This window comes from Lissotriton vulgaris, chromosome 10 (assembly GCF_964263255.1).
Source record: "Lissotriton vulgaris chromosome 10, aLisVul1.2, whole genome shotgun sequence".
NCBI classification, from domain to species: domain Eukaryota; kingdom Metazoa; phylum Chordata; class Amphibia; order Caudata; family Salamandridae; genus Lissotriton; species Lissotriton vulgaris.
In genome coordinates, this window is record NC_141698.1 from 970,195,991 (window position 1) to 970,219,350 (window position 23,360).

The 23,360-nt window shown below is 45.0% G+C and overlaps 1 protein-coding gene across 2 annotated transcripts in view; it reads right to left on the minus strand.

Moving 5' to 3' along the window:
• Positions 1 to 23,360, minus strand: part of ANKMY2 (ankyrin repeat and MYND domain containing 2) — a 125,804-nt gene that overhangs the window by 17,788 nt on the left and 84,656 nt on the right. The gene's annotated exons all lie outside the window — the stretch shown is intronic.

The following is a 23,360-nucleotide window of genomic DNA, read 5'->3' on the forward strand; positions in this document are numbered from 1 at the left end:
CGGGCATTCATAGTCAAAGCTGCTCAGCTGTGGAATAAGATGCCCGCCCCGTTTAGGTCCTAGGAAGGCCTTGAAGACCTTGTTATTTCCTAAGTAACCAGATCTGTCTGCTGCGTGTGCTTGTGCATTTTGTGGACAGTATAGTTCCTATATGTAAGCTTAGCACCAGGATACTAGTTTGAGACAGTGCACTCTGAAAATGTAATAAATAAATAATTGGAGCTTACTTGAAATTCATGTAAGGCCCCATTTCTGTAGATGAGTAGGTAACAGATAGGTAAGAATGTCTTGGACTGTAGGCTTGAGGGAGTCCAGGTGATGGGGGATGCAATGATGGACAAATACTTTCCATTGTGCTGCAAAGCAGGCTGGTGTGGTGGCCTGAGAGATGCGCATGGATGTCCATGCACTCATGCGGAAGGCGCATGTAGCAAAATTCAAGGACCTCTGGTGTCAGATCGCTAGATTGAGCCGTTTGGGGTTGGGGTGTCTGACTTGACCTAGGTTCCTGGTGAAATTATTGTTATTAGGGAGCTTTTTTGGGGGGAGGGGAATGGGGTACTAGGATGAGGGGTTTGAGACGTTTGCCACACCTTTCTCACCACATGTGGAAAGAGGGGGAGTAGCAGAAAAGCTTAGGCAGAGATCCATTACCAGTTCAACCAAAGGCTATTGCCCATGGACTGTGGGTAACTAGAGGCGAAGTTTGGGCATTTTGTATTTTCAAGAGCAACAAACAGATCTATTGGTGGAGTGGCCCAACGGAGGTATTGGAGTAGGGCTTCAAGTGTCCACTTGTGGACTTGTTGATGCATCCTGTTGGGCAGGTCTGCCAAGTTGTTGACCATCCCAGAAAGATACCCGGATAAGAGGCGAGAGAGTGTGCGATGCTATGATTGTTGCACTAGAAGTGACAGCGGGAGAGTGTGCTGCCCTGTTTTAAGTGATAGTACAAAACAGTCGTCTCGTCTGTTTTGACCTAGACTACCTTGTTGCAAATGAGTGGAAGGCTTTGGGAGTGAAATGCAGAACAAGAAGCTCGAGGCAGTTGATGTGGCACCCTTGGTGATGAGTGGGCCCCCGCTGCATTTCTGGTCATCTGGTTGAGATGCACCAATGCACCGACCCCCCCCCTGCATCCAGCTAAAAAAAGAGTCTGTTGGGATGGTGACTTGCCAAATGGAAAGGCCTGCCCTTTAACAGTTTGTTTCTGTTCAACCACTTAAGAGGACAATGGGTGCGGGCCTTCACCACCAGTATCTCTACCCAATGTCCCACCTGTGACAACTGTGGTCATAGGCATTCTTGCAGCAGACATATGGAGCCAGGCATGGGGTAATATGGTGATGCAAGAAGCCATCATGCTTAGAAGGGGCATACAAGTTCTGACTGCGAGTTGCCAATATGGGTTCAAAAAGAGGCAAGAGTTGCTGGAAAGCCAATCGCAGTGGTTTATAACAAAAACAATGTCTTAACAGGTAACGTTTATAAGACACATCAAATTGCAAAAAGGAAAGAGAAGAGAGACTCAAGGTTTGGTGAGAGATGCACGAAGCAATCTGTATTTAGGTCCAAAAAATACAAATAACAGTAGCAGCACGGTTTACAATAAATGTTGTGTAACCTGAAAGAACTTCTGCACCAGACTGTCTGTGAGACATACAGTGAGGGGCGCAAGTGACAAGTGACAGAGAGGGAACAGCGCAAAATAAACATACAAGGTACTTTTTGTTCACAATCGCTTTTTACATGATCTGTTTTACAAGGGATAGAACATTTTGTGAACAGTAGAATTGCGCCAAGATTTGCGCTTGGAGGTCAATGGCGTTTCGACCATTAATAAGTTAAGGCCATCTTCATGACCAGGTTACTGTTAATTTTCGTGCTGTGCAAGAAGGGAGAAGAGAATTGAGTTAAGAATGGAGTGGAGCAAGGAAAGGGAATTGGCACAGTAAGTTACCAGAGTTCGGGGTGGGTCCTGGGAAACGTGTTAATGATTCCTAGACGCGAGGAAGGAGCAATGTAGGTAAACATTTGCACCGCCAGCCGCGGTGCTGCGCTAAACTGATCTAAGTGTGGGAGGAAAACAAAAGCATGGGTTGAAGGAGAACCAGAGTAGGAGGGAACAAGTGCGAAAGCCCAAGTGGCATAGGTCCATGTGGGCAGCAGTGTTTAGGAGTCACCAGTTGAATGCATAAAATGTGGACTCGTGTAGAGGTCGGAAGGAGAGATAAGGTCCAGCGTAGGCACAACGAATGTCGTGTGGGTTCACGGTCCCGGCATCACGGTTACGGCGTCTGGTGGCTAGGCAGAAGGGAAGTGGGGGGATTACAAATAAAAATCAAGCCTTGGCATAGCCAATAGGTCTCACCTTTGGGACCTAATAAGTGTTTACCCGTGCAACAGTTAATGTTGTTGCACCAAGGATATTGTGCTCCATAACTAAATACAAGTTCCGAAAGTGAGACCTATAGGCTATGCCAAAGCTTGTTAAAATATGCAATGGTCATTGCGCAGTGACAGCCCCTGCCCTTGGAGGTTACCCTGGAGCAGCAATGCCACACAGAGAAAATGGACAATGTGAAGGGGTGGTGGAGAGGGAACAGAAGAAATAGAGCCTGGCTGGTAGTGAAATCAATGAGGAAAATAGACTCTCTGGAAGCTGGGCTCAGCCTGCATCTTCGGCAGTTCCTCGCACTAATCTGTGCCTTTGAGACTTGCAACCGAGCAGCCCACACATGCCTCGGGTTAGCCATGTACACACATACAAGCTCACCCCCCACTCAACGCCACTCCACAAACCTCTGTCACCGGAGCTGTCTCCCTCACTCCCCCAAGGTACACACAGTACCCTCTGAACTTACCAGCAGTGTGAGACTTCCCAGACTTGGCTCTTCACAGTTCAGCTGATGCTCAGGGGGTATCAGGCCCAGGACAGTGGTGGCGCCGGGGCACCCTGTGCACATAGTTACACCATGCTGAGATGGGCGTGCAGGGCAGCCCTTGGGATGTCGGCAGACAGAGAGCTGATCAGTGGTCGAACAGATGCTGCTTTTCGTCAGATAGTTCTTCTCTCCTCCGTGCTCATGCATATGCTCTTTGGTGCGCATGCTTATAGTGGAAGAAACACACGCTTGCACAAAAGCTTTTACGAATGGCACAAAACAACGACGACCGTAGCAGCTTGTCCTTCTGTGGGCCACCGGGTTGGAGCTGGTCGGGGCTGAACTGTCGATCTCTGTGGTGAAGAGAGAAAGGAGGGAAGAGGCAGGTCACAGTGGTATTTATGCCGCTTCCTGCTGGGCGCTAAGTGCGTCTAAATGAAAAGCGGGGTGGACAGTGGCAACTCTTCTTGCAGCTCGCTCTGCTGCCCTTGTAGACTAAGCAAAGGTGTCAGAGGTAAGGCACGAGAGTGGGCGGGTTGCAGGGTCTGCGGAGAGCACATTCAGTGTCCGTCTGCAGCCCTGCCGGGGAAGTAGACACTGATTGCTTTTAGAGCTTTGTCAGAGGGAAAGGAGCACGGGGTAGGCAGGGGGTGTTTCCTGGAAATAAGGAGCAGTAGTAGGTGAGAGCAGCGAGGGCGCGGGTTCAGGAAGTGGAGGAGGCCGATTGGATTTCTGCGTCCCACACCAAGTCCTGGGGGAGGGTCCGTGCCTTGAGATGCCGGCTGCTGCCAGACAATCACTGTCAAGGGGTTCCCAGTCCGCAACGCACTAGGAACCTGGAAATCAATCTGAGCATCATGGGTGGGGCAAAGGGGCGTTCAGTCCCCAGAATCCGCCAATTCTTTCAAACAAGCTATGCACGGCTTCATTTCCAAATTGCAACCAGAACTAAGGCGCTCATTTCCAAATCTACATCAAAGTGCATTTTTAAATTAAATCTTCAAATTTTAGAATGTAGCGCATCGACCCTATTAAAACACGGAAGAGCTGCAAGAAAAGAAAACAAGTACAAGCGAGCACAGCTGAAGAGGGGAGGGGAGAGAGCTGGGTCTGCGCCGGATTCCCCTGTGGGAGCGAGCAGCAAGGCACGATAATTGCTAACATATAGCGCTGCTGCTTGCTCCCGCAAAGGAATCGCCAAACGTGCATGGTTTGCCATTCAAAGCAATGCAACACGTGCACGTTTTTGCCCGCAAAGCGGTGCCGATTGCTAAAGGTCTTTTTCCTATGCAGCGCATGCGCGCTGTGTAGGCGAGACCTAATTACCACATGGCAGGCAAGGAGGTCGAGGGTGCATTAGGGAAAAAAGACTGACCTGCAAAAATTATTTCAAAGGTGGTGACTACGGGACAAGAGTTCCAGCGGGATCATCAATCGGTAAGAAGCTGTCCTCAGCGTTAATCCAGGTGAGAAAACAGCACGCGAGCAATCGGGAAAGACGTTAATATGTTGTGGACGTGGTACATCACGGCATCCGGAGTGTGTGGGAGGGAGGGACTAGGGGCATAGATTAAAGGGAGAGGGCACTCAAGGGGAAGGGGAAAGGAGCCCCGGGATACATAGGAAATTTGAACACAGAGAAATAAGGATAAGGACACTGAAGTAAGAGAAGGCAATTCAAGGACTGGAGTTATAGAGTGAGAAAAGCCACTGAGAAATAAGTGCCAACTGAAAGGTAAACCATATAAATTTGCGATCATAACATATCATGGTGAACATTAACAAAATTATTTATAAAAAATGACGTGTGAATGCATATGTAGGAACCACTCATGAAATTACACAAGGAAAGGAGAAACAGCGATTTAAAACATATAGCCATTATGTCAAGTCGTCGCTCCAGAGTAGTGGAGTGAAGGTTGTAGGTGTTTCCCCTGTGGGTCCCCATGGTGTACCCTCTTGCTGCCTACTGGTGGAAAGAGTATTGATGCCACTGGTATGAGGGTTCAGGATCCAGGCAGGCAGCCTTGGCATCTCCTCTAGACTGCTGCCTCTGAAAGGAGCCTCTGAATTGGTGGGGGAAAGGAGGTCTGAAGGGCACCCATGGACATAGAACGACGCGGGCAGGAGCTTCTTCGGCTCCAAGGCCTTTTGGTTGGTGCCAACTGCATCCTAAAGGGGACGGAGACCCGGAAGGTTGCATAGACTTTGAAACGGGGCTCACCACCCAACCCCCTTGAGGTAGTGATTTGCCTCTTTGGGAGCCCTGGCTTAGTTAGTATATGTCGGCACCGACACTCATAACCCTGGCGGAACTCTTCATTCAATGGCCAGTGGTTGGGAGGTCAAGGGAGCCTCCTCTTCTTCCACTGGTCCAGAGTCAGTGTAAAAGGCCACATCATGACTAGATGACAGCTGGGGGGTAGAACGCCCAGAGATTGTGTGCACACCTTCCTAGACATCGAACAGTGCCTGTTCTCCGGTATCTCTAAATAAGATTGTTGCAGTATCATCTGGTGTGGCCTGAGCCTCTACCGTTGGTACCAGAGGGTGTTCTTCTATCAGAAGGTTCAGCAGGCTTCACACGCTGTGTCAGCGTGGTCAAGGGAGCGGCACAGGTTGCAGACCTCACAACTGTAGGACACACTTACTTCACACATGACTGGCATCTTGAATCATCTCTCATTTTTGGGAATTCATCCTACGGACCAGGAAGTGGAACGAGTGAGCAGAGTGGAGCGAGAGCAAGGAGATCGAAGCTAGTTTGAGTCCTTTTATGGCACGCAGTAAGAGCTCTCTGATACTAACGTAACTTATCAATGGGAAAACCAATACTGAACCACTGGATAAGGAAGATATTGAGCCAGAGAAGTAACTGGGGGTACCTGGGACACTCTCCTGTCTACCATGGATGCCATGACAACGGCAAAACATTGTCAGCCGGATAAACAGGAACTACAGTTAGACCTCTTAAACATCTTGGCAGTCCACATAGTGGGTATAGACAAGAAACTGCGGGCTCTAAATTATCTTATACAGAGAACGCAAGATCATAATTAGAGACAAATTAAATGTCAATGCGCAATTTTAGGGGATACGCCACAAGTATTGTCCTCAATTCTTACTGAAATTTTGACAGAGGTAAGATCCCAGTCAGTCAGTAGGATGGAAAACGTACCTGCTTCTAATCTTATAACAAAGGAAAAAACAGCTTGCAAGAACCAATAGGAGAACCTTGTTTAAAATATTTCAGCTACATTCGAAACAGGCAAACAGTGCAGTAACTGATCAGTGCTGAGTGACAGAGAGATCAGTCCCTCAAAACAAGTAATTGAGGAAAAGGATGATGAGAACCAATAAGCTGAGAGTCAAGAAATGACAAAAGGCCACGCAAGAAGATGGCCGATTGAATCCGGAGCTCCGCGCTGTGAGAAGCCCCAGACAGCGGCAGGAGTTCTTCAGCATTACGGAAGTGGCTTTAGATGTGCTACCCTGACGGCAGAGAGATCGGGGATGAGACAGCGCTGTTTGTCTCGAGTGACTGCTCCCGCTACGCGTTTCAGCGGAGGAGAATGGTGGCTCCTAAGCTGAATGGAAAAACGCCTCACGGACTGCGGGGGCGGCGCTAACGAGTGGAGAGCCTGGAGGTGAGACAGCAGCTTCTTTAATTACGAAGAGTGGCTCCAGCTGAGCTATAATTAAGGTTTGTGGAGTTCATGTGTTGTGTGGAAGGTTGCCTCGACAAGATGATTTTTACACAGCTTAATTGAATAAGTATTTCCGTCAGTTCTGAGGAAAATCTGTGGAGTTTGTGAATAGACTAACATTGTATACGAAGGCTTGTACTTTAATTTCTGTGCAGTGAGGAGCCTTGTATGACGACAGGAGTTCTCTGGCAGACTTTAATATAATCTATTAATAGTGGAGAGTCCAAGAGTGAAGTGGTGGCTTCTTTTATTTCAAATAACGGCTGAAGACTACAGTTAAGGAATACATGAACTCATATATTGAATGGAAAACTCCTCATAAAAACGCGGGAAGCACGCTGCTGAGGTAATTAGTGTCAACTTTATAACACTTGACTTCCTGTTATAAAGCATTGGTCTTTAGACAAACTCCAATCATTTGCGGCAGTCAAATGATAAAGTAGCGATGTATGCTTCATTCTACTTCAGGAAGTTTGATTGTGCACTTCCACCAGCTCTGAGGAATATCTGTGGTATTCATAAATTGTCTGCAACGTTCTATATGACGGTCTAAACTATTCCAGTTTGAAACTTTTTCAAATACTTATGCTACTTTGTCAGTAAGATAGAGTCTGAGGTCTTGAACTTCGTCTTGACGGGACTCAGTGAAATTGTAATTACTGACATTATGTAAACCGAGTCGGTTTACTCACTTCGGATAAACTGCGTGGTTTGCAGTGGATATTTTTCCTTTGTATTGCACCAGTTATTTTATGCCAAATATACTAGAAGATCCATAGAGTGACTAAGATTCTCTAAAAAAAACATGAAGCAGACACAAGATATGGCCTTAAGCTCTCATAAATCTAAAATAAAATTTCCATTTGCTGCTTTTGAACAGTCCATCTGGGTCGCTAAAAAACACATTTATAACTGCTAATAGATGCACAGTAGACATATACAGAATATAACTGTCCTGTACCAAAGAAATAACACAGTTAAATTGAAGATGCCTGCTGGTAAAAGAAATGGAAAACGTTCCAAACAACTCCCCTTTTCTGAGACCCTAAACCAAGGTCGCTCTACTTCAGATGCAAGAGGTACCACTTCCTCAACACCAAATCACCCTCAATCTACTGCCTCATCGTCATCAGACTCAACTATGGAGCGTATACTCCAAGAAATCTCTGCTGTAGGTCGCTGTCTGGAAGGCATGGTAATGTCCATATCAACTCTTACGACCAAAACTAAATCTATTAGAGCAGATATTGCTGGATTCCAGAGTTGTATGGATGGTCTAACAGCACGAATAGTAACAGTAGATAATGGCCTTGATGCTATTCCAGATTGGGACCAAGAACTTCTCTTTGTCAGAAGCAAAATAGTAGAATTAAGACTGAAGCCCTTTGAGATAGGGTCAGATGCCAAATCCTCTCAGAGAAATTCACCCAAAGATCACAGGCCTCACTTTCGAGCCTTCATTCAAGATGCAAGGAACACATCCGTATTGGGCCACAACACCAGGAAAAATATTTGATCACGTCCGCTCATCGCCTTCTTCCTACAACATGAAAAAGGCCCGTCAACTGATCACTGCAGCTCAGACTTAATGACCATACATATTTGAAGGTCACAAAATTAGAATAGTTGTAGATTTCTCAAAAGAAACTAACAAATGTCACAAAGCTATCCTCTCTCTAAGACCCCGTTTTCGCCAGCATGACATCAAATTTGGCCTTTTCGAGCCTGCCTGTCTGCAGATCACCAAAGATGGAATTTCCAAAGACTTCTTTGATCCAGGAGACCTTTGTCATTTTCTAAACGATTTTTCTCCTCAAAATATGGAGCGAGTAGAATTCATTCCAGATCCTCTCTCATCCTCTCCTCGAAATCTAAGATATCTTCAAGTGAAACCAGACGTAATTCAGATAGTTTCCAAAGCATGGACGAGACTTAGACCGACCTGTACGTTCCTTGCAAGATCGAGCGCAGAAGAATGATGGCCGCCGCGCCTCCTGCATCTAAAAGTCTCCTGCTTTCCTCCACAACCGCCAGCAGAGCAGTCTCCGTGTTCTGCCCGGGTCGAAAGCCTAATTGGGAAGGATGTAACAGGTTGAAGGTTTCCAGGAACTCGGAGAGGATGTGGTTTACATATTTCTCAGTGATTTTTGAGATTCCTGGTAAGAGGGAGATAGGGTGGTAGTTGCCCAAATCTGCGGGATCGAGATGCGGTTTTTAGGTCTCGCAGACGTAAAAAGCAGGCGTAAGCCTGCTGTCTGCGAGACATCTTTTGTTGGCGTGTTAGAAGGAATCTGAGACGGAGCTCACGCACGAGCGTCGCTGTCTCAGATTCCTCCTCGGTGCCGCGCACAGCACCACACACACATGCGCATACACAGAGACACACAAGCGCCCATGCACGCACCCATACATACAGAGAACCCACCCCCGCCGTCGCATACACACATGCGCGCAGACACACACACACTGCATACACACACTGCATACACACACGTTCCCCTCCCCTCCCCCTCCCTTCACGGCGCTGTGCCCATCTCCTGCCTCGCAAGCACCACACACGCATGCGCATTCACAGAGACACACAAGCGCCCATGCACGCACCCATACATACAGAGAACACATCCCCGCCGTCGCACACAAACACACTGCATACACACACGCATACACAGAGACACACACACAAGCACCCATACATACAGAGAACACACCCCCGCCGTCGCATACACACAAGCGCACCAAGACCCCCGCCGCCCCACTCACGAGGTTCTTTGTTCCTGTCCCTCGGCAGCCATCCGGTCATTCTGGGCATCAGGCGGGTGCTGCGCTGAGACGCAGTCACGCAAATCTTCCGGCGGGCACTGGAGCGCGGGGTAGACTCCCGTCTGCTTCCTGTATTTCTCTGGCCCCGCCCCCGTCCCAACACAGATTGCCTGGCTTCCTGTTGAAGCCGGGATGCGGCGTTTCATTATTTTTTTTCTCAACGGCAAAAATATTAATCTTCACTGGCTGACTCCATTGCAGGAGTTGTAATCTTGGCTGGCTTTAAATTAATTGGAATATAATCGTTTTTAAACGAACAAATTGAATAAAGCCTTCACTGGCATACGCTCTCATCGTACGAGAAGGCACAGATTACGTGAAGAAATTGCCATAATTGGATATTCCTTGTCATTGGATCATTATTGGGTATTTATTGGAACATTGGATAGCCTCATCGGAGCAGCTTTTGAGCGTTTGAAATTCGGCCATTAGTGTTGAACGATGACTGGGGTTTGTTAAACTTTTTTCTCTCTTTTGACTACGTCATGCATTGCTTCGGTCTTATTGGCCATTGACGGTGTTGTGTGTCTTCATTGGTCGACTGTTCTAAGGCAGCGTTCGTTGCTACACATGCTGCCGGCTGCTTCAGCCTCACAGGGAGACTTTAGACAAATATTTTTTTTATGTTTCATCTTTTTCTATTCTCTCAAATCCTTCATTACTTTAGCAACACGTTAATAATAAATGTAAAACGCAGTATATTGTTTTGCTGAGCTGCTTTTAAAACAAAGAGGAACCAGATTATTGCTGCATAATTTTCATTCTGTTGCCCCACAATTTAGTCACCCTGCAGCATAATTTTAGACTCCAGTCCTGTATAATTCCAGTGGCCCTCCTCTTACTGCGCTAGGCTGTTCCCTGCTTGCAACAACTAGTAACATCTCAGTTGACTGCTTCTTTCTCCTGCTGCATCACTTACAGTTCTAAAACACGTGTCTCAGTCAAATTCAGCATTCAAGCCCCACCTGCGTGTATCTCACTACATTGAGGGTTCTTATTTAATGGCCCTAGAAGATAATAAGTGTGTTCTCTCTATCCCCACTTCAGTGTCTTCCCAATTCTCTTTCTCTACCCAGTCATTCACCACACACTATATACTCATCTACAACTTCTTTTTCCCCAACTTCTTTTCTTTTGTTAGTTTACTCTCACCTAATAAAATGCGTTTCTTCCTGTACTGCACCTTTTCCTCCCTCTCACATCCTCTAGGAGCCCTTTCTCCTTCAGGGCTCTCATTTGTTGCCCTTGATGTCCTTTGATAAGTTGCTTCTGTTCACACTCTCACCACACTTTGTCGCCCTCCTCAAATGGCTTTTTCACTGTCATCTGCCCACTGCACTCTCCTCGGCACCCATTCCTCACTGCGTTGTTTCCGCTCGGTTCCTTGCAACCCTTTCCTCGTTCTCAGTTCATAACTACATTCTCTCTTCCTGATCCCTTCCTGAGTTATTTTTTGTTTTTCCCTTCCGCGATACACTCCCGTTTTCTCTTATCCTCACTGCGCCATCTATTAAATATACTGGCTCACAGCACTTTTCCCCTCTTGCACTCTCACACTCTCTTAACACTCTATCTCTTTCTTCTAACCTCCTCAAAACACTCTTTCTCTTTTACCTTCCCCTTTCTCTTTCTTTATCACAGCTATAATATAGCGCTAAATGCTAACTTTCCATCTCACAACATTTTGCATATTTTTTTTTAATTACCATGTTAAAATCTAAAGCGCGGGTGCCAAAATGGTCTTGCATTTGCTTGTTTTCTCCTATGCTGATCTGCTATTCCCTTCCACCACCTCCTTCTCTAACTCCCTGTTCTCTACTCCCATGCTAATCTGCTGTTCTCTTCCTCCCGCCTCATTCTCTAACTCCCTGTTCTCTTCTCCTGTGATGATCTTTCTGCTATCTTCCATCCGCCTCCTTCTCTAACTCCCTGTTCTCTTCTCCTTTGCTGATCTGCTGTTTACTTTCACCCCGCCTCCTTCTCTAACTTCCTTTTCTCTTCTCCTGTGCTGATCTGCTGCTCTATTCCACCCACCTCCTTCTCTAATTACCTGTTCTCTTCTCTTCTCCCATACTGATCTGCTGCTCTCTTCCACCGCCTCCTTCTCTAGCTCCCTGTTCTCTTCTCTTCTCCTGTGCTGATCTGCTGCTCTCTTCCACCCCACCTCCTTCTTTAACTCCCTGTTATCTTCTCCTGTGATGATCTGCTGCTCTCTTCCACCGCCTCTTTCTCTAACTCTCTGTTCTCTTCTCCTGTGCCGATCTGCTGTTCTCTTCCACCGCCTCCTTCTTTAACTCCCTGTTCTCTTCTCCTGTGCTGATCTGCTGCTCTCTTCCACCCCGTCTCCTTCTTTAACTCCCTGCTATTTTCTCCCGTGCTGATCTGCTGCTCTCTTCCACCCGCCTCCTTCTTTAACTCCCTGTTCTTTTCTTCCGTGCTGATCTGCTGCTCTCTTCCACCCCGCCCCCTTCTCCAACTCCCTGTTCTATTCTCCCTGCTGATCTGCTGCTCTCTTCCACCCGCCTCCTTCTTTAACTCCCTGTTCTCTTCTGCTGTGCTGATCTGCTGCTCTCTTCCACATACATCCTTCTCTAACCGCACACACACATACATACAACCACACACACACACATACAACCACACACACACAACCACACCACACACAACCATACACATACAACCACACACAACCACACACACACAATCACACCCAACCACACACACAACCACACACACACACAATCACACACAACCACACACAACTACACTCAACCACACACAACCGAACACAACCACACACACAACCACACACACACAACCACACACACACAACTTCTCACACACAACCACACACACAACAACACACACACAACCACACACACACAACCACACACACAACCACACACACACCCACACACACAACCACACACACAACCACACACACAACCACACACACAACCACACACACAACCACACACATCTATCTATCGCCCTGACTCTATCTATCTATCGCCCTCACTCTATCTATCTGTTGCCCTCAATCTATCTATCTATCTGCTGCCCTCAATCTATCTATCTATCTGCTGCCCTCACTCTATCTATCTATCGCCCTCACTCTATCTATCTATCTATCTATCTATCTATCTATCTATCTATCTACCTATCTATCGCCCTCACTCTATATATATATATCTATTGCTATCTATCTATCTATCTATCTATCGCCCTCTATCTATCTATCGCCCTCACTCTATCTATCTATCTATCTATTGCCCTCACTCTATCTATCTATCCCCCTCACTCTATCTATCGCCCTCACCCTATCTGTCTGTCTATCTATTGCCCTCACTTGATCTATCTATCGCCCTCACTCTATCTATCGTCGTCATTCTATCTGTCTATCGATCGCCCTCACTCTGTCTATCTATCTATCGCCGTCACCCTATCTATCTATCTATCTATCTATCTATCTATCTATCTATCTATCTATCTATCACTCTCTCTCTATTTATCTATCTATCTATTGCACTCACTCTATTTATCTATCTATCTATCTATCACCCTCACTCTATCTATCTTTCACCCTCCCTCTAGCTATCTATTGCCCTCAGTCTATCTATCTATCGCACCACCACAGCATCACTCAGGGGCACCACAGCATCACTCAGGGGCACCACAACATCACTATGCGCTACTAAAGCATCACTGAACCCCCACAGCATCACTTGTTGCCACCACAACATCACTCAGTGCCACCACAGCATCAATCTGTGCAACTATTCAACAACAACTGGTTCAAATATGTTCTCTCAATGTTTCAAGCTTTATTACAAATGTCACAAAAAGATGTTAATATTTCACTTCTGTTCTTGGATTTTTGTCACAATAAAATACACTGAACATAATCTTCACAAAAGTTATTTACTAAAGTTCAAGCTATTGCCATTATAAATTACAATAACTTTTATTTAAGTATTAATTATTTAAAAAAATTAAAAGCCATTGTTATTTGTGATATCAATACATCTAAGTCACGTAAATACAAAACACGTTGCAATTAAATTTGCAAAAGTTAAAAGTATTGTCATTGTAAATGACAAAGCTATTAATTTTGCTATTTTCAAAACCAACACATAAATAAAAAAATGGTCATTTACAAGACCAATAGCTCAAACTTTCCTAATGCGAGACCTATTGCATTGCAAATGCTTGTTTAATAAGGGTCTTGACCGTAGCTCCCTTCCACAAAGGGTGGACTACTCCTGAATCAAGGGAGGCATTGATAGTATCTGGGATTGTGGGGCCGATAATAGAAGCGACTGTGGTTAAGATGTTCATAGGCGCCGGGTCACTAGGTGAGACGCTTTTTACTGTAGGCAAGAGTGATAGGAGCGTCTCCAGGGATAGAGGGGGGACATTTTCTAGGTGGTGAGTAGTGGAAGGGGGTCTGCTGTAGGAAACGTCGCTAAAGGATCGATTGCGGTAAGGGTTTTTAGAATGTTCTGAATTTTATTGTCAAAGAACTCGGCCTGGTTTTCGCAGCGGGTTCCATGGGGTCTGTTGGGGCGGGGGGGGGGGGGGGGGCATGGGGACTGGACATTTAAGGAGTCTCTCTAGGGGAGTTGGCGGCTTTCTGGATTTTTGCCTCGAAATAGGTTGCCTGAGCTTTACTCATTTCATCTCTGTAGTTGTGAATAGCTTCCTTATAAGTGAGCTTGCTTTCAGCGGAGAAGTCTATCCTCCATCTTCTTTCTAAGACTTTACAGCTCTGTTTCAGTGTGCGCAGTTCAGCTGAGTACCAAGGCGACCTGGTGGAGCCGTGCTTTTTGGTTATCCAGACTTTAGGGAGGACGGTGTTCAATGAGTCATCTATCCAGATGCAGAGGTTATTGTACATAGTCAACGGCATGGAGTGGACTGGGGTAAATTCTTTCCCAGTTCATGGATCCACTTCTCCTGAGGGAGCTTGGACCAAGGGCGGATGAAGGTCCGAGGGGGAGGGACTGGGGTGCTTTTCAGGAAGCGGTACAGACATCTTCTCTTGGTCCTATTTCTAATAAAGTATTGATTGCAGTCATCCCCAAGCCGGGGAAGGATCTGCTCGTATGTGGTAGCTACTGCCCCATTTCCTTGATAAATGGGGATGTTACATTTTTGGCAAGTATTTTAGAGTCACGATTGCATAAAGTTATTCTCTCTCTAATACACCATTCCCAGATTGGCTTTGTCCCAGTTTGTTCTTCTAGAAACCATTAGCTCATACTTTATTGTCCAAAAGATATGACTGAAATGCGATCACTCTTTCTTTGGACGCAGAAAAAGCGTTTAACTGTATTGATTGGATTTATCTTTTTGCCACTATGAAACGCTTTGGCCTAGGGGATCAGTTTACCTCCAAGGTTTGTTTATTATATGATAACCCCATAGCACAGATCAATTGCAGAGATTTTTTTTCTGACTCCTTCCCAATTGGAAGAGGTACCCGCATAGATTGCCCACTATCCCGAGTTTTATTTTTATTAGAAATAGAACTCCTTGCCACACTCATTCGCCACTCATCGCAGAGTGGTGGTATACCTATAGCGGGAAGAGTATCAAAGCTATATTTATATGCTGATGATATCCTTCTCATGCTTAAAGATGTCTCCCATTCCCTACCAACTTTTTTTGACAATATCAATGAATTCCCAATCATTTCTAGTTACAAGGTGAATTGGGACAAAAGTGAATATCCCACTCTCTTCTGGTACCACAAACGCTTCAATTGATGGATACCCCTTTTGCTGGAAATCATCCCAATTAAAATATCTAGAAATTTTGATTAACCGTGGACTTGAGGGAATGATTTGGGATAATCTTGAATTCTTATAACACAAATGGAAACTGATTTTGCCAAATGGTCACTTTTGGGCTTCTCCATGTGGGAAGGAGTTCAGGCCCCCCCGCTTAACTTATACCCTTAGAATTCTTCTGGTTTTAATACCTTTGAACTTACTTTGCCGGATAGATTCCCATATACGGTCATTTGTCTGGGGAACCATGCGTCCTCGTTTAGCAGCTTCTAAATTATTGGCACATCAATCCCATGGCGGCTTAGGCTTACTATCATGGAACATTATTCCTTGGCCTTACATCTCTCAATTGGCTTATTTACTTCCAGGTGTTATTGATTCTCCACAATGGGTTGCAACAGAACACTTAATTGCGATGATGGTCTACATTTTTTATACATTATTCATAAAACTCAAATCTCCTTTCCACATCCTGAGCTTCATGCTACATACCAAGCATGGCAAAGACCACATCGCTTTTCAAGAAAAAGCAAGTTACTTACCTGTACACTGTGGATATCTTTCCTAGATTCACATGCTTGTATAATCCCCATCGTCATGGTGGAAGTCTCACGGTATAACAAAATAGATAGCAGTATAAAGAAAAAAACATCACTAATACCATGGAAATGCCTTATACTTAGTAACCCAGTACCATCATTATATGGCCCAAATACCGACCAATGAGAAGTCAGCCCTGAGATCACAATCCCCAGCAGAGCCAAAATACCTCAGATTTCTAGCCCTAGTGTGAGCCAAGGAAGTATCAAGAGGTAAAAGTGCTCTACCTTAGAAACGGGGAGGCGGGGTGGTCGCATGTGAATCTATGAAAGATATCAATACTGGAGAACCACAGTGTATAGGTAAGTAACTTGTTTTTTCTCCAGTAATGAATCTTTTATAGATTCACATGCTTGTATCAGAATAGAAAGCAGTATCCCCTCCATAAAAAGCGATTCGCGGGTAGAAACTTTTATTTCTGAATCATCAAATAGTGTGTTTTGCAAGACTACCCGATCTTCTATATTATAGATTGGATTGTGTGTCTCAGCATGTATAATAGTCAACTGTACCATTTATTAGCATAAACATGTCATGCGTTTTACACCAGCAACACACATATATTATCACTACCAGAACAAAAAGCATTCTTTAAAATGTATGAAAATACCTTAAAGAAACAGTAGGCGTAGCACCGCTTGTCCCACTGCTGAATCAGTTTTCCACGCTGTGTCAAGACAGTAGTGTTTGGTAAATGCATGGACATTTGACCACGTTGCCGCTCTGCAAATGTCCGCTAGCGATACTCCCGCGAACAATACGGCAGAAGTCGCCATCTTTCTTGGTGAATGAGTCTAACTGCCGAGGGTAGAGGCCTTCCAACCTTCTTGTGACAGAAAGTAATAGCGGAGGCTATCCATCTGGAAATACTAGTTTGTGATATTGCCCAACCTTTCCTGGAGGCAGCGTAAGTGATTAACGGTTGATTTGTTTTTCTAAAGGATTTTGTCCTGTCTATATAACATTTTAGACATCTTATGATATCCAATGGGTGAAGAGATCTTTCTGTTGTAGAAGATGGTCCTTTAAAATATGTAGGTAAAACAATAGGTTTGTTTAGGTGGAAAGACAGAACTTTTGGAATGAATTTTGGATTTGGTCTGTGTAGCACTCAGTCTGCTTTGAACTGTAAAAAGGGTTCTGTTATAGAAAAAGCCTGAATCTCACTGACTCTTCTGGCTGACTTCCGAGACCAGAGTAAAGCCACTTTCGAGGAGACGAATTTCAGGTCAGCCTTGTGAATCGGTTCGAAAGGTGACTTCATCAGCTTTGTTAAGACTGTGTTAAGGTGCCACGGTACTGACAGATATTTAATTGGAGGGAATACCCTAAAAAGACCCTTCATGAATTCTTTAATCACTCTCTGAGACCAAAGAGACAGCTGAGCTGGTCTTCTGCGATATCTTGCGACTGCTGCAAGGTGCACTTTCACTGATCACCAATGCGTGAGAAAGCCCTGCTTTGGCTAAATTCAAGAGTTATGGAAGAATGTGTTCTGGAGCTGATAGTAAGGGTAGCAAAGCTTGATCCAAACACCACTGAAAAAACCTTTTACACTTTGCCGCATATGTCTTATTGGTGCACACTGCGCAAGAGTGAGAGAGAATATCTCAGCATTCTTGAGGGATTTAGAGATTTGAAGATTTGAATTTGTACTCCTGAGGTTCCAGGATGATAAATTTAGTGAATCCAATTGTGGATGAAGCACGTGATCCTTGTTCATTGAAATCAGATCGTGCATCAGGGGAAATTGCACCCAGGGAGCCACCAACATCTGTAGAAGCTCTGAGAACCAGAACTGTCTCTGCCAAGCAGGGGCTATGAGGATCAAGTAACATGGTTCCAATCTTATCTTCTTGAGTACCTTTGAAATCAAAGGAAAAGGAGAAAATATGTACGCCAACATCCCTGTCCAGCGAAGGTGAACAGCCACTGCCAGATTTCTTGTGCAGACAAGGATTTCGATCTCGTTCCTCCTTGTTTTCGCAGCTAAAACATAGTGGTTGTACTGTCCGTTCTGACTAGGACTGGGGAATCTTGAATTCTGGGCAGAAATGCATGTAGGCCTAAGAACAATGCTTTGAGTTCTAACAGATTGATGTGCAGCTGTGCTTATTCATTGAACTGAGCTGGATCATATTTTCTTTGGAGGAATAAACTTGGACATTTCAACTGATATATAACGACTGGAGGACTTCCATTTATTATTATGGACTTTGAGTGCTTGGAAGTACATTTTCCCAGCTTTGCGTCCCGTTTGTTCCAATGGTCTAGTATTTCCAGGTCTTGTAGATGTGCTCCCCATGCCTGTAGGGAGGCATCTGTTGTCATTACATAACTGGGAGATTATGGCTCGAAGAGTAGTCCTTCCGAAAAAAAAATCTTATCTGCCACCATGACAGAGCTTTTTTTTTTAATCAGAGGATTGATTACTATCAGATCTGCGAAAGATCCTTGATGTTAACCCCATTGTAGGTCGAGAACTTCTTTAAGAGGCCTCATGTGAAGGCGGCAATTCGGGACTAGAGGAATTCAGGATGAAAGCCTCCCCAACATGGACTTGAATATCCTCACTGAAGCGAACTTTCTTTTTCTCAACTGAGAACTCAGTTTCAAGATTTTCAGAATGCGCTCCTCCGATGGGTTCGCCTTTGCTTCTATTATTTTCAATACAGCCCCCAGAAACTGTAGAGTCTGATATGGAACTAGAGAGGACTTTTCTAGATTTATCTTTAAACCCAGGGATACAAAAAGGTTTATGGAACTTTCCAATGATTCTTGAGTGTCTTGATACGATGGGCCCTTGACCAGCCAATTGTCCAGATATCGATATATACCTGGTGATCTTGTTGATTAAATATGCCACCACTGGAGCCATGCACTTCGTGAACACTCATGACGCGGACCGGAGGCCAAAGGACAACACTCTGAACTGGTAGTGACACCCTGCAACCTTGAACCTAAGATACCATCTGTGCTTGACATGTATTGGAATATGGAAGTATGCATCTAATACATCAAAAGAGGTTAAATACTCTCCTCTGTTCGGCATCAGCAATATACCTTGCAGGGATAACATTTGGAAAGACTGTTTCCTGATAATTTGTTTCAATATCGTAGATCCATCACCTGTCTCCACTTGGTAGACTGTTTTTTTGTATAAGGAAAAAATGAGAGTAGAATCCTCTCCCTAGTTGTAGACAAGCAACTTCCTCTATTGCACCTTTACTGCTTGTCCAGCCCACCCATGCCTACTGTCGATTGAGTGAATGTACAAACCAAATGTCTCCTAGCAACACAACCCGCAGATGCGACACCGGCAGGGAAAACAATGTGCGTTGAAATATCTGTGACTGTGAGGACAATAAAAAAGAATTACTCAAACGTGACCCTGCTGAGCGTCAATCTACAGGAAATGCTTGGGGCAAATCAATAAACTTCACTTACCAAGCCTACGATTACCCTGCTCAAGCCCAGAGACCGAGCCCGGTCAGCCCCATACGGCACCTACTCGGGTAACTAATGTGTCCCGAATAAATATAGTACAGGAGAAGCCTCCCCGACTTGCTAGCAGTGACCCGAAAATGTAAAATAAAGTGATACGAGGTCACGTGAACATGTTACCACTACAAACATAAAAGCTGTAAATACTAAGTTAGGAGAGGGTAAGCACCACTTACCACTCCTCCGTTGCAAAAAGCTCAACACAGCAGGGTTCAGCCATGCGTGGCGCCCACTTTGAGAACCAGTGCCCAAGCAAACAATGAATCAACCAGAATTAGGCAAAACATGAGTGTTTAAGTAAACGTCCTACCTGTGACTACAACAAGGGCAGGGGACAGACTGCCTCCGTGTCCAGAGAGATAAAAAAGAGACTGTAAAAGAGGTATCAGAGAGGTAGAAAGGAGACTAGTGGGGATAACAAACTCGTATTTTAAAGTACAAAATTTCAAGAAATGGCACCTAACCTGAAGAACAAAATTGCTCAGATTGTGTAGTGTATCTTTAATAGGTATGTGGAAAGAAAACATGACATGGATCAAAATTGCAAGCAACAACAAATTGGGTGTTGCTGCTACACAGTTGGTGCACGAAGGTAAACAAATGTGCTGCTAAAGAAATATGATAAATTAAAACAGATTTGTACTATCATGAACAGATGACATTAGCAACTGACGTAATATACAGAATATTGTACAAATGAGACTGTATATTGCATGTCTTCAACTTCATTAACAACAGGTCAAGCAGAAAATGAATGTGGAAAAATGAAAAAATAACAGAGTACAGATGGCCCTTTGAACGATTGATACACGCAAGACCATATCATATACCACACTGTAGGTATGGATGCTCCTACGTCAACACTGTATGGCACCCCATATAGCCCACTGTACCAAAGGAACCAGAACTTAAAGACACAACCTTGATGTGTAAAAACATGATACTCCTGCGGTTTCCAGATAACAGTGCAAGAAATGATTAATTCCAATACTGGCAAGGAACAGGTCCCAAAAATTGTAATAACAGCAGGGCACATAAGGTACAATGCATAATCATGATCACCATACCCATAAGTTGTACAAAGCAATGTGTAAATAAACAAAATGTGTGGTACCCCAACCAGATAGTAGATGAATAACGGCTGTGAAACTAAGAGGTGTAAATGATACCTCTACGTTACAAGAAACAGGAGAGTTTGAGCTTATCATTAAGACCTTTGGGGGCATGAGGGTATCCAAAAAGCGAATCCATTTGACTCTCACCTTGAGTCAAGAGCTTAGACATGTCCCTATCAGTTTGAACCTCTCCGTTTTGCCCACATAATATAACCCACATGGGCACCTGATCTCGTAAAAAACATTTTGTCCATTGCAATCCCCCATGAAATTTAAGTAGATATTTTTCCCTTACCATGGATGGGAAATGCTATGACCAGTCAACACATTATTACAATGAGAACAATTAAAACATCACTTTGTGTACTACTTCCGTGTCTATGTTGGATCTCAAAAGGATCTCTCTGAGATTGCCCAATCTTTTGTATGCAAAAATAGTAGGATCCATAAAAATGCCATAAAAATCAGGTTCAAATTGCAGTAAATCCCAGCAATTCAAAATAACTTCCTTAATGGCTGATGACTGAGTAGAGTAAGTGGACACAAAAACCTTTCTTCTGACAGTCTCCTTAACCCGCTTCATCAACATGTCTGCTCTTGGTAGAGCCTGAGCCATCTGCTTTCCACCATCCACTACGTTTGCGGGATAACCTCGATCAAAAATGTTTTGGGGTACTCATGCAGTGCGATGTCGTATTGTGCCGTGTCCGAGGTGATCTGTTTAACTCTGAGAAACTGGAAATAAGTGAGATGTCGCTTCAGAGACGGAGGGTGGAAACTGCTGTATACCAAAAAGTTGTTACGGTCAGTTGATTTCTTGGACACAGAGGTTTTAATACTAGTGCCCTCGAGGTCTATGTTGACATCAAGATAAGAGATGCGTCTTTGATCCATGCTGAATGTGAATTGGATCCTGGGATTCCTTTTGTTCAATAGGGTCAAATTACCTTCTAGATCTGGACGTGTGCCATGCCAAATGATGAGTATATCATCTATATTCCTGCGATAGAGAATCAGATGATCAGTCCACTTCCTGTTCGACTAGATGTGTTCTAATTCGAATTTCATCATAAAGATGTTGGTATAATTGGGAGCCCCAGAAAAACCTATGGAAGTCTCACTGGTTTGGAGAAAATACCTTTGTTTCCATCTGAAGTAACTGTGAAACAGACGATACTGTAACAATTCCAATAGGAAAACCTTGTTTGCTTGTATCTCACGCTGTTTGAGGAGTGCCCATTCGAAAGATATTGCTTGGAAAAATTAAGTTCATACATTCACTCCATCAACAGTAGGCATGGGTGTGCTGGACTCGCATGGATGGGAGTTTACTGCGTTTTAGTTTTCACATTGGGCAAATATGTCAGATTAATTTAGTATCTTGCATGAAGGTGTTGGTTTTAGTGATTTCACTTCTAGATAAGGAATACGTTTGGTGATTGAGTCACTTCTTTCTTTCATCTTATTTTTTCCAACCTTTTTAGGTTCTTCCTGAATTCTTCTGAGCAGGCCTATCCTTTGTGTTTTCTTTCAAAGATATTCATGAATGTTGAATTCCAACATCCTTGATGTTCGCCTCAAAGGGTGTAGTGAAGTTATTTTGAATCTATTATTTTGATGCATTGAATGTGGTGTATTCTTATTGCCATTATTATTTGCTCATAGACAACCCTGAAGAAAGGCTATTGTGATTGCCCGAAATGCACTGGGACTGGTGTAATCCATGCGGGAACTATTTGAACATCATCTAAAGTCATGTGGAATGGATTTCCTATGAAGCACCTGAGTTTGCATAATACATTATGAAGAAGTCATATTCAGGATCTCTGGGATGATTTATTGATGGACTTTTGTATATTGGAATGTTGCTTTTGTTTTGAGTTTCGTATGTACAATGTTCAAACTAGTTCACTATTGGAAAATAATCTTGGATACACTCTCTGGGTGATCAACAGTAGTGCACCTTGTGTCTAGGGCATGAGTACTCATAGTACGGCCCGTGAGCCGCCAGCGTCCCGGCAAGCCTTCCGTGGTGGCCCGCGGGCCTTGCAGACCTCGTACCCGTGTTTTAAAAAAAAACATTTAAAGAGTGTCTGCAAACACTCTGAATGACTCTGCTGCTCTGTGGGGGACTGGCTTTCCGGAGATAGTCAGAGTGGAGCTGCAGGGGCATAAGAGGTGAAAAACAAAAAGCCTCATTAACATACAAACGGTCTTTTAAAGACCTGTGAAGTGGTCGGGGTGCGGCTGTCTGTGTGTGTGTGTGTGTGCCCGGGAAGCGGTCTCATCCCGGGCGCACACAGGCAGGGTGAGATGACAGGTGGAGGTAGAGGGAGGGCAACTCATGAAGGGAGGGAAAGGGAGGGTGACAGAGGGAGGGAGAGGGGAGGGAGAGAAAGGGAGGGAGAGGGAGGGAGGGGGAGGGAGGGAGAGGGCGGCAGGGAGGAAGAGGGAGGGAGGGAAAGGGAGGGAGGGAAAGGGAGGGAGACAGAGGCAGAGAGGGAGAGGGAGGGAGGGAAAGGGAAGGTCGGGGAAAGGAAGGGAGGGAAAGGGAGGGAGGGGGGAGAGGGAGGGAGGGAGGGAGAGAGGGAGAGGGAGGGAGGGAGAGGGAGGGAGATGGGGAGAGGGAAGGAGACAGAGGCAGACAGGGAGAGGGAGGAAGGGAAAGGGAGGGAGGGAGGGAGAGAGAAGGAGAGGGAGGGAGAGAGAGAGGGAGAAGGAGGGAGGGAGGGAAAGGGAGGGAGGGAAAGGGAGGGGGAGGGAGACAGAGGGAGAGGGAGGGAGAGGGAGGGAAAGGGAGGGAGGGGGAGGAAGGGAGGGAGGGAGGGAAAGGGAGGCAGGGAGAGGGGGAGAGAGGGAGGGAGAGAGGGAGGGAGGGAGGGAGAGAGGGAGGCAGGGGGAAGTGGGAGGGAAAGGAAGGAAGGGAGAGGGATGGAA